Below are 11514 nucleotides of genomic sequence, written 5' to 3' on the forward strand. Positions count from 1 at the left end.
AAATTTTGGAGGGTGGTTGTAGCCGCTACAATACATTGATAACCCCATTATTGATATTCTCCTGTTTATTACAAGTCGGTGTTGACACTTCTGTTGTCAGCACTTTAACACTGTTTTATTTACAAATCGGCATTGACACTGAAACTTTCAGCGCTTTTAAAAATTAACAACTAAAATATTGATAACAGTTGGCTTCATGAGGATGTTGTCGATCATAGATAGCATCAAGAACCCCATAGACCAGAGACCTGGTCCATTGGGATATTTCTAGCTTCTTACCTGAAACTTGTATCCTATTACGTGAACTTCTCTATAACTTAGTCCAATCATCAAATGAAACTGAAACAAACCAACTGAAAACTATATTACAATGTGAAAGCTGATTTTTTTTATTACAATCAAATCCACACTCGAACTCTGGTTTCAACTTGAGGATAAATTGCTAAAAATTAAATACTGAAATTCATGCCTACCATTTCCTACTCTAAGTTTAACCATGAGCTATTGTTAGGTGATGTCAAACACCCAGTGCAACCATGCAAGCATCGTGTCCATAGATTGAAAACCTTACATGTCTTTATTGTGGACTAAACTGAAAGAAAAAAAAAAAAAAAAAAAAACAAACAAACAAACTATTTAATGATAACTCAAAAGTAGATCTGAAAACAAATTTGATATTTACAAAATTTGAAAATTTGGGACTATTTTCTGACTCCAAACCTATTGTGAAAGGGTCCTCATAAGAATTGAAATTGATTTTACAGTTTTGCCAAATTTTGTCACTCTGATATGGAACTCCTCCAATTGCGTTTTCTTTTTCAAATACCTCCATCTAATGATTGTCATAATGTTGCAAACAAAAACTTTATGGACAAGAAAAGATTGGCTACAACATTCATTCTTGATTATCTTCATGTATAACACAAAAAAAATGAAAAAGCCTTGTCTTGAAAAAAAAGAGTGACTAAGGATGGTTTTTCATATGTTTTAAAAAAAGAATCATCTTGATTTCCTGAATTTTCAGATTTTATATCTTCAAGAGATGTGAGATCATGAATGATCTCTCCATTTTGGAAACATTCCACAAGAAATTTATCTTCTTCCATGACTGAAACAGGGGGTAAATAATCTATAGAAATTAATGACTGAATATCATTACCCATTTCTTGGTCACTTAAAATCTGAACATTTTCATCAACTTCAAGGGAAGAATTAAAATTTTTAGATTTAAGATCTTGATCTAATTCTCTTTCATCTAAGGAGGAAACTAGCATTTGTTGTTGGGATGAATATTCATATAGGGTTTCATAGATTTCATCATCCATTAACTCTTCATTACCATGCACATCTTCTAGATACTGAATGAAATTTTCATAGTTTTCACAACAATCTTCAAACAACAATAAGGGAGGGTAATTTTTTGTATAATGCTCAAAGAATGTTGTGTGGAAATCCTTCAGAGAATACAAGCTACCAAGTTGTAGTATTTCATTACATGACCTCGCATCATCTTCTAGGGTAACCATAAACATCTTCATGAGGTAGTATTAAGGAAAGTAAACTCCTAACTTATGAATATTCAAATGAAATTTGATTAAATGTAAACCAACATAATCCCTTTCTTGATCATTAAACTTTGGCATACAAGTCTGCCAATCTATGCGAGGGATGCAATTCGGAAAACTAGTTATATGAGAGCAATCCATAGGAGCATAACTTATAGATCTGTAAGCCTCCATGGGAATCATCTTTGAAGTTTGGAGTCACTAGTGATGCTTCAACTTTTGGATCTTGTTGACATTGGAGTCACCAAATAGTTCTTCAGACAATTGAGTCTTCGGCCAGTGGAGTCGCCATGAAAGTTTGAGCTCTAGTTTTAGTTGAGAATGGAGTCACCATGAAAGTTTTGAGCTCTAGTTTCAGTTGAGAATGGAGTTACCAGGTGAATGATGCACAACATTTCTATTTCTATCCTATGTTCACCATCAGAGAGCAGATCTGATCTTTTTCGTTCTCTGTTCACCAGAGCATAAGGAATCCCAATTTTAGATACTAAGTTTTCCAGACATGAAGAAGGTATTTAAAACATAGAAAAGCAGACAGGGAACTACAACACAAGAATTTTCTACAAATGCTCATCAAACATTGTATATATTTAAGATCTGGTAAAAAAATACACCAAAATACTATATTTTCAAGTACAAACGAACTCCTCTTTAGTAAACAGTCCCTGTCTTTATAGAAAAGACAAACTAACTAAAAACCAGTTTCTAGCAAAGCTTTAATTACAAAGTCTAAATAATCACAACGTACATCTCAAATACATGCATATAAAACTTTCCAATCCTATCTGCATCTAAATATCATGTTGTTGTTGGATTCATGGCTAGAGATAAGGATCAACAAGTCGAATTTGGTGAGGTGGCATCCAAGTCAACAAATTTCCATGATATTTTTCCTCACGAAATCCTAAAAATTAGGGTCTAGTGATCCCTTCGAAAATCCAAAACCGTGATAGTTGTTAGAAAATCAAGAGATTTTTTACTAAATGGTTATGTAGCCAAAAAAAACCTCTTTAGGTTATTGAAAACATCATTCTCTTTTGTTTGGAAAGCATGCCCAAAATTACTGTGTTGTATAGGAAAAACAAAGTTTTAATTGGCCATTTTTATAGAAACACGTTGCTGCTCCCATTGTCAATGCATTTTAATTTTAATAATAATTATTTTGTTTCTGACGTGGAATGTGTCAGCACTTAAAAAATTCAAATTCATGTTTTATTTTTGGCGTTGATATTCCCACTATCAGCCAATACATGATATCGCTAAAAATCTCGTTGTCAGTGTATTCATGTTAATCATTGTTCTGCAGCTGATAAACGTTGATAACCCCATTATCAACATTCTCCTATTTATTACAAATTGGAATTGACACTCCCATTGTCAGCACTTTAACACTGTTTTATTTACAAATCGACGCTGACACTAAAACTGTCAACGCTTTTAAAAATTAACAACTAAAATTGTGATAACACACCTGACCTCATGCAACACCTGTACACTCAAATAATTTATAATTGTTGGTTAAATGCCTTGGAAACTCCACCACAACTGGGAAAACCATATTCTTTACATGCATGAGATAATTATTAGTTGATTGATCAGTTAATTGGTTGATCACTAAGTGTGGTTGAAGTTACACTTCCACTATTTGACCTTCCACTAGTTCCTCCAACAGTTAGAACTAGTTTAATTGACCATAACTCAATTTAACTAAATTAAATTGCTACAACTGAAATTAACTCAACCTAAGCTCCTAAAATTTAGGAACCCACTGCACACAAATGAAATTAACTCAACCTAGGCTCCTAAAATTTAGGAACCCACTACACACAACTGAAATTAACTCAACGTAGGTTCCTAAAATTTATGAACCCACTACACACAACTGAACTTCGTGCCACTAGCTCGAATTAACTGATCTAGACTCCTATTTTTTTAGGAATCAACTCAATCAAATTAAAATTAAACTCATTAACTCAAATTGAGTGTTCTTAACTGAGTGACAAGAGCCATGCCACCTCAATTAATTCCTCCAATTTGTTTGCTGATGTGGAAATCCAAATTTTCTCAATTTGATTAAAGAAAAAATCAAAATTGAGACTTTCTTGCTGCATTTTCAACACTCCCTCTCAGCAAGAAAGGGATTATAAACCACTCTTATATTTCACCCGTGGAATGCAATTCATGTGATGCCTCTCACTATTGTTGTTGCTCCTGCAACACTTGCAACTGAGAAGCATAAAAAAAAAAAATTGAATCAATCGTGTCTACAACTGTTTACTGGGAAAACTGTGTTGATGTACTTGACTCTGCTACTGAGCCTCCTGCTTTATTGTCAACACTCCTTTGCACTCCTTATTATCTGAATGACAATAATGCTCCAACTACTGAATACTGTGGGCCCCCCGTAGCAAGGTAATGATCCATGAGGAGAATGCCTAAATCGACCCTGCCAAAATTTCTCCAACTCTTGGACTAAGGATGTACATCGCTCCACCTCACTCCTAGAGGTATAGATGCTTGTGCTCCCTTTTCCCACTTGGATCAAAATCTCCCCCTAGTGGAGGTCTCTAGTTGAGTGGATGCCCCCACTCTGCCTTCGATCTGCTTCTTCATTTGTGGTTGCTCCACAACTTCCTGAGGATGCATGTTGAGAGGTAACTCATGCTCCCTCTCAACCACCACATCTATAGTATTTTCCTTACTCCAAAAGGCTTTGCATGCATCTTCTATCAAGTTCATACAGGTTCTTGACTCAAACCCCGATCTACTTCATATGTCCCATGGCTTTGTGTCTCAGGAATGCCTTTCCTTTGTTGAAGATCACATCATACCCATGATCTTCCAAAACTACAATGGAGACAAGATTCTTATTTAGACCCAGAAAATACATCCCATCCTTAACTCTGAGAGGGGATATTGATTCCATCTGAATGGTGATTGTATCAATCTCAGTTGTGTTCTACCTTCTGTCATCTCCAAACTCAATATTCATCTAGAGATCTTTATCCTATAGGTCATTGAAAAACTCTCTACACCTAGTCATGTGGAATGAGGCATATGAATCAAAGTACTACACACTCCACATAATTGTGTTGGCCATGCATGCGAAATATGATCTACTCATATTGGTGTTGCTCCTGCTTTGTTTCTTCTTCCGCATTGTTGTTGTAACCACTGCAATAATGAGTCTAATCTCCCCAGATCCTGAAGTACTAGCTTCCATAGGGCTGCTCCCTCTATAACTAGACTTCATTTGAGTTTTGACCTCTTTTTGGGAAATCTCGTTGCTCCTCAATCTACCAATATCAATGATCATAGCTCCTTTGTATGTCACTAAACAGTCGCTCACTGATCTGCCCTCTAGCAACCTTCTAGCTCCATTAAGAAGTTTGCACATAGGGTCTTCTAGATCTATCCTGAACTAGGGATCCATAACTTTGCATCCTAACAACTCATTAGTTCTTCAATGATCATTTTGCATGAGGACTTCAATGATTGGTTTATAATATGAATCCTACTCTAATACTATGTAGAAATTTCTAAAAATCTAGCTCTGATACCATGTATAAATTATGGTGTATATTTGCAAATGGTCATGAAGTTTTAATCAAAATCATGACACAAAACTACTCTACTACTGTGTGGAAGTTAATTCACAATTTAGAACAAAAATCTCAGATATGCAATAATAAATCACACACATGAAAACAATATTTTTCCCGGGGAAAGAAAACTGCTAAAAACCCCAATGCCTACTTGCATTAATTTGATGAATAGAGATGTATTACAATTTCTTTTCTCAACTAAGCACAACTAGCAAGTGCATAACCTATCTCTCTACTCACTAAGAATCTTTGACCCACACTTAGTCAGCTTTTTCCTCTGCTTGAGCCCCGATTTTCTTGCACAATGTTTGAGTAATTGAGCCCCTATTAAATATGAAATTGCTCTAAGTCATTGCACAATTCCCAAGAGTGGTCCACCTGACCTCATGCAACACCTATACACTCAACTAATTTATAGCTATTGGTTAACTACCTTGGAAACTCCACCACAATTGGGAAACTCATATTCTTTGCATGCATGAGCTAATTATGAACTGGTTGATCACCGAGCGTGGTTGAAGTTACACTTCCATTATTTGACCTTCCACTAGTTCCTCCAACAATTAGAACTAGTTTAACTGACTATAACTCAATTTAACTAAATTAAATTGCTACAACTAAAATTAACTCAACCTAGGCTCCAAAAATTTAGGAACCCACTGCACACAATTGAACTTCATGCTCCTAACTTGAATTAACTGAGCTTTACTCCTATTTTTTAGGAATCAACTCATGCAAACTGAACTTCAACTCATTAACTTGAATTGAGTTTTCTTAACTAAGTGATAAGAGCCATGTCACCTTTGTTAACTCCTCCACTTTGTCTGCTGATGTGGAAATTTGAATTTTCTCAATTTGATTAAGGCAAAAATCAAAATTGAGACTTTATTGTTGCATTTTCAACACTCCCTCTCAGCAAGAAATGGATTATCAATTGACTTTCTCTTTCACTTGTGGAATGTAATATATGCAACACCTCTCACTGTTGTTGTTGCTCCTACAACACTTGCAACCGAGAAGCATAAAAAAAGTCTAAATCAACTATGTCAACAACTATCTACTAGAAAAAATGTGTTGTTTTTGCCTCTGCTATTGAGCCCCATGCTCTGTTGTCAACATTCCTCTGCACTCCTCAGTATCTGAATGAAATTGATCCTCCTGCTACCAAATATTGTGGGACCCCATAACAAGGTAATGATCCATGAGTAAAACACCTTAATGGACCTTGACAAAATTTCTCCAACTCTTGGACTAAGGATCTACATCGCTTCGCCTCACTCCTGGAGGTATAACTACTTGTGCTCCCTTTTCCCAATTGGCTCAAACTCTCCCCCTACTGGAGGTATCTGGTTGAGTGGATCTCTCCACTCTGCCTCCTGTCTACTTCTTCATTTGTGGCTTCTTTTGAGGTTGCATGTTGAGAGGTAAATCATGCTCCCTCTCAACCACCACATCTCTAGTGTCTACCTTATTCCTAAAGGGTTTTCATACATATTCTACCTCAAGTGCATACAAGTTCTTGACTCAAACCTTGATCTATTTCACCTATCCCATGGCTATGTGTCTCGGGAATTCCTTTCCTTTGCTGAAGATCACATCATAACCACGATATTCCAAAACTACAATGGAGACACAATTCTTCTTTAAACACAGAAAAAACATCACATCCTTGAGTCTGAGAGGGGATCCTAATTCCCTTTGAAAGGTGATTGTACCAATCTCGGTCACGTTGTACATTCCGTCGTCTCAAAACTCAATATTCATCTGGAGATATTTCTCCTCCAGGCCACTGAAAAAATCTCCACACCTAGTCATGTGGAACGAGGCACCCGAATCAAAGTACCACACACTCCCAATCATTGTGTTGGCCATACATGTGAAATGTGATCTACTCATACTATTACTGCTCCTACTTTGTTGCTGCCTTCGCACTGCTATTGTAACCACTGCAATAATGAGTTTGATCTCCCTAGATCCTGAAGTACTAGCTTCCATAGGGCTTCTCCCTCTGAAACTAGACTTTAAATCTCCCTATGGGAAATCTCGCTTCTCCTCATTCCACTAATATCAATTATCACAACTACTTTTTAGGTCACTAAACATTGGCTCACTTATCTTCCCACTAGAAGCCTTCTAGCTCCATTAATAAGTCTGCATATAGGGTCTTCTATATCTGCCCTGAACTAGGGCTCCATAACTTTGTGTCCTAACAACTCATTAGTTCTTCAATGATCACTGTACATGAGGACTTCAATGATTGGTTTCTAATGTGAGTCCTTCTCTGATACCATGTCTAAATTTCTACAAATCTAGCACTGATACCATGTAGAAATTATGGTGTAAATTTGCAATTTTTCATGCTTTTTTAAGAAAAATCACAAGACACAAACCTACTCTACTACTTTGCGGAAGCTAATTCACAATTTAAAATAAAAAATTTAGACATGCAATAAGAAATCACACACATGAAAATAGTATTTTTCCCGAGGAAAGAAAACTGTTGAAAACCCCAATGATTTGTTGCATTAATATGATGAATAGAGATGTATTACAATTGCTTTGCTCAATTGAGCACAACCTACAAGTGCATAACCTATCTCTCTACTCACTGAGAAGATCTAACCCAGACTTAGTCAAATTTTGCCTCTGGTTGAGCCCATATTTTCTTACGCAATTCCTAAGTAACTGAGCGCCTATTAAATATGAAATTCCTCTAATTCATTGCGCAATTCCCAAGGATGGTCCACCTGACCTCATGCAACACCTGTACACTCAACTAATTTATAAATACTAGTTAACTGCGTTGGAAACTCCACCACAACTGGGAAACTTGTATTCTTTGCATGCATGAGCTAATTATTAGTTGATTGATCAATTAACTTGTTGATCATTGAGTGTGGTTGAAGTTACACTTCCACTATTTGACCTTCCACTAGTTCCTCCAATAATTAGAACTATTTTAACCGACCATAACCCAATTTAACTAAATTAAATTGCTACAACTGAAATTAACTCAACCTAGGCTCCCAAAAATTAGGCACTCATTGCACTCAACTGAACTTCATGCCCCTAACATGAATTAATTGAGCTAGACTTGTATGTTTTTAGGAATCAACTCAAGAAAACTAAACTTCAACTCATTAACTCAAATTGAGTGTTCTTAACTAAGTGATAAGAGCCATGTCACCTCAGTTAACTCCTCCAAGTTGTCTATTGATGTGGAAATTCAAATTTTCTCAATTTGATTAAGGAAAAAATCAAAATTGAGACTTTCTTGCTGTATTTTCAACAATAGGATTCATCAGTGTGATTAGGGATTTTTCCAGGCTTCTATAATAGTGGTATTAGAGTGCAAGGTTTTGTAGAGTCAGGAGTGGTGATCCAGTAGTGATCCATTGTTTATAAGGGTTGCAACATGCCTGGTTTGAACACCATTGATGAAAAAGGAGAATACTATTGTGGATGTAATATAGGTGAGGTGGACAAGTTGAAAGTGTGCTAAACCCTAATGTAAGTAGCTAACAGAGCCAACGTGAGTTGTTGTTGGAGCCCCTCGAGCCTTGCAGAATTGAAGCAGATACTAACAGCGGGGATCCCACTGAATAAGTTAACATGGGCGATTTTTGCATGTGAGTACCAACCAAAACCACCCTCAGGACCACTCTTGGTGGGTTTTGAAAGCAGGAGAAGCCCTTGAAATAAGTGGATCCCCAATGATTTATTGATGAGCAATTTTGTCAAACCGTCTCCCAAGACCACCTCATTTGTTAAAGATCGTTGGGTTATGTTCAGTCAGGTATTGTCAGATGCATTGGGATTCAATTCAATCTGTTGATATTACATGAACGTTATGCATCCTCAGGACGACCTCTATTGTTAAACCTCACTGTGGATGAAACGACAAGATGATTGGAGCCATTGAAAGTTGCACACAACTACTTTGAATTTGATATTGTTGATTGCTCACAACTATATATATATATATGTGTGTGTGTGTGTGTGTGTGTGTCTAGATTGACAACAAGGAGTTTTATACTGCCAAGAAATTCTTGAAAGGCTTATTTTTTAATTAGTTTTGGTTTCTTGATATTTCTACAAATATGAATTCTTTAATAGCTATTTTTGGAGTCGTTCTTAGTGAAAATGAAAACATCCATGAGTGGTTTTAAAAGATTAAAAACGTACTCATTTTTAATGATTTATGGCAAGGCATCTATGAAGGAAAGAAAGGCAGAGATGGAAAAGAGGTTGAACCTAAGCCAGTTGATGATGAACTTTATGATACCCACTCAGAACTAGATATCATTCAATTATTAATGATATTTTTTAATTTGGAGTTAAAAGATAATGATCCCGTGAGGCTAGCATAAAAAAATAGAGCAATTTTTCATGATATTGATTCTACAAGTGTTAAAGTTGATCTGCAACTGACTACATTCATTAAGGTCTTGTACCCTGCCTACTCACACTACTTGGAATCTAAAGATATAGATTTTGAAAAAATATTAGGAAAAATTGTCGAAAGAGAAAATTATTTTGGAAAGAAAGAGCCACTCTCTAATCCCAATGTTGAGACTTTGTGCCTTGCACAAAAGGAACAAAAGTCTCAAGGAGACTTTGCCAAAAATAACAAGAGTAGCAGAGGTCATGGTAAAATAAATTTTAGAAGCAAGGGAGGTAACAATAATAAAGATAGGCGAAAAGGTGAAAAGCAACAAAAGAATTTTCAAAATTATAAACAAAATATCAAAGGTTATAGGTGTGGAAAAATTGGTCATACTACTATTAATTGCATAACTCCTTAGGAGAATATCACTAAAAGGAGAGAATGATTTCATAAAAGAAAGAACAAATTCCAGATAAAGGAAAACCATCTGATTTTTCTCACTACATTGTTGCCCACTGTAATTTCAGCATTAATGATGTTTTTAGTACTACATTTTCTTCATGGAAAGACAATTGGATTTTAGACTTAGGTGCCACTTGTCATATGACCTTTAAGAGATATTTGTTTGAAAAATTTAGTGATCACATTTATGGAGTAATTTATTTTGCTGATAAATCTCAAATTAAACCTTCAAGGATCAGATTACATTTTACATGATGTTCTTTTTATTCCAAAATTTCATAGGAATATATTGTCTCCTATACAAATAAGACAACAAGGTCATTTGATACATATATTTTATGGTATAATAGAGATTATAAGAGCATCTAATAATGAAATTGTTATGATTGGTGTGGAAGAATATAAACTCTTAAAATTGAAAGGTATGTCACCCATTGCATTGAATACTACTCATTTGATTCAGCAAAATGATGCTCTGTCTTCTAGTTTATTATGGAATGTTTGTTTTGGTCATATAAGTTATGAAAGTATAATAATTATGAGACAATAGATAATTAAAGGGCTTCCAAAAATTCCAAGAAAACTCACTTCATGTAATGCTTATATTTTGGGGAAGCACAATAAATAATATTTTCAAAGTTCTACTTCTAGAACTTCAAGAAAATTAGGTCTCATACATTCAAATTTATGTGGACCTATGCATGTTGCAACTACTAATGGTAATAAATATATGTTGACATTTATTGATTCTTATTCAACAATGTGTTTGGATTATCTATTGAAATAAAATCACAAGTTTTTGATGTGTTTAAAAAATTTCATCTCTTAATTACAAATGAAACTCAACTTAATATAGGCTCTCTAAGAACTGATAATGGTGGAAAGTATACTTCACATGCTTTTGAAAATTATTTGCAAGAGAATGGCATCAAACACCAAACAACAATTCCTTATAATCCACAACAAAATGGTGTTGCAAAACGAATGAACAGAACATTACTTAATATGGTTAGATCAATGATGTTATTTAAGAATGTAAAGTTGATGTTTTGGGGAGAAGCAATACTTTGTGCAACTTATATCAAAAACCATTTTCCTTCTTTTTTCATCAACAATAAAACTCTATATGAAATGTGGTATAATCGGCTTATTGTTGTTCAACAATTAAGAGTTTTTGGTTCTCAATGTTATGCTTTGATTCCTAAGAAGCAAAGAAGAAAGTTGAGAGTAAGAAGCAGAAAATGCATATTTTGTGATATTTGAATACTTCTAAGGTATACAGGTTATATGATGAAGAAAATAAGAAGTTTATTTTATCAAGAGATGTAGTTTTTCTTGAATCGGATAAAGATACATCCACTATTGATAGACAACTCAATCATTTAGAAAAGTTTATGTCCAAATTTTTTAATTATGAATCTGATAATAATCTTCCACGTCTTGAAGGGGGGATTCCCATTCTAGATCAGTCTCTGGATTTTCCTTCAATAAATAT

This window comes from Pinus tabuliformis, chromosome 8 (assembly GCF_031772625.1).
Source record: "Pinus tabuliformis cultivar Carrire ecotype Pingquan chromosome 8, CPIR1, whole genome shotgun sequence".
Taxonomy (NCBI): domain Eukaryota; kingdom Viridiplantae; phylum Streptophyta; class Pinopsida; order Pinales; family Pinaceae; genus Pinus; species Pinus tabuliformis.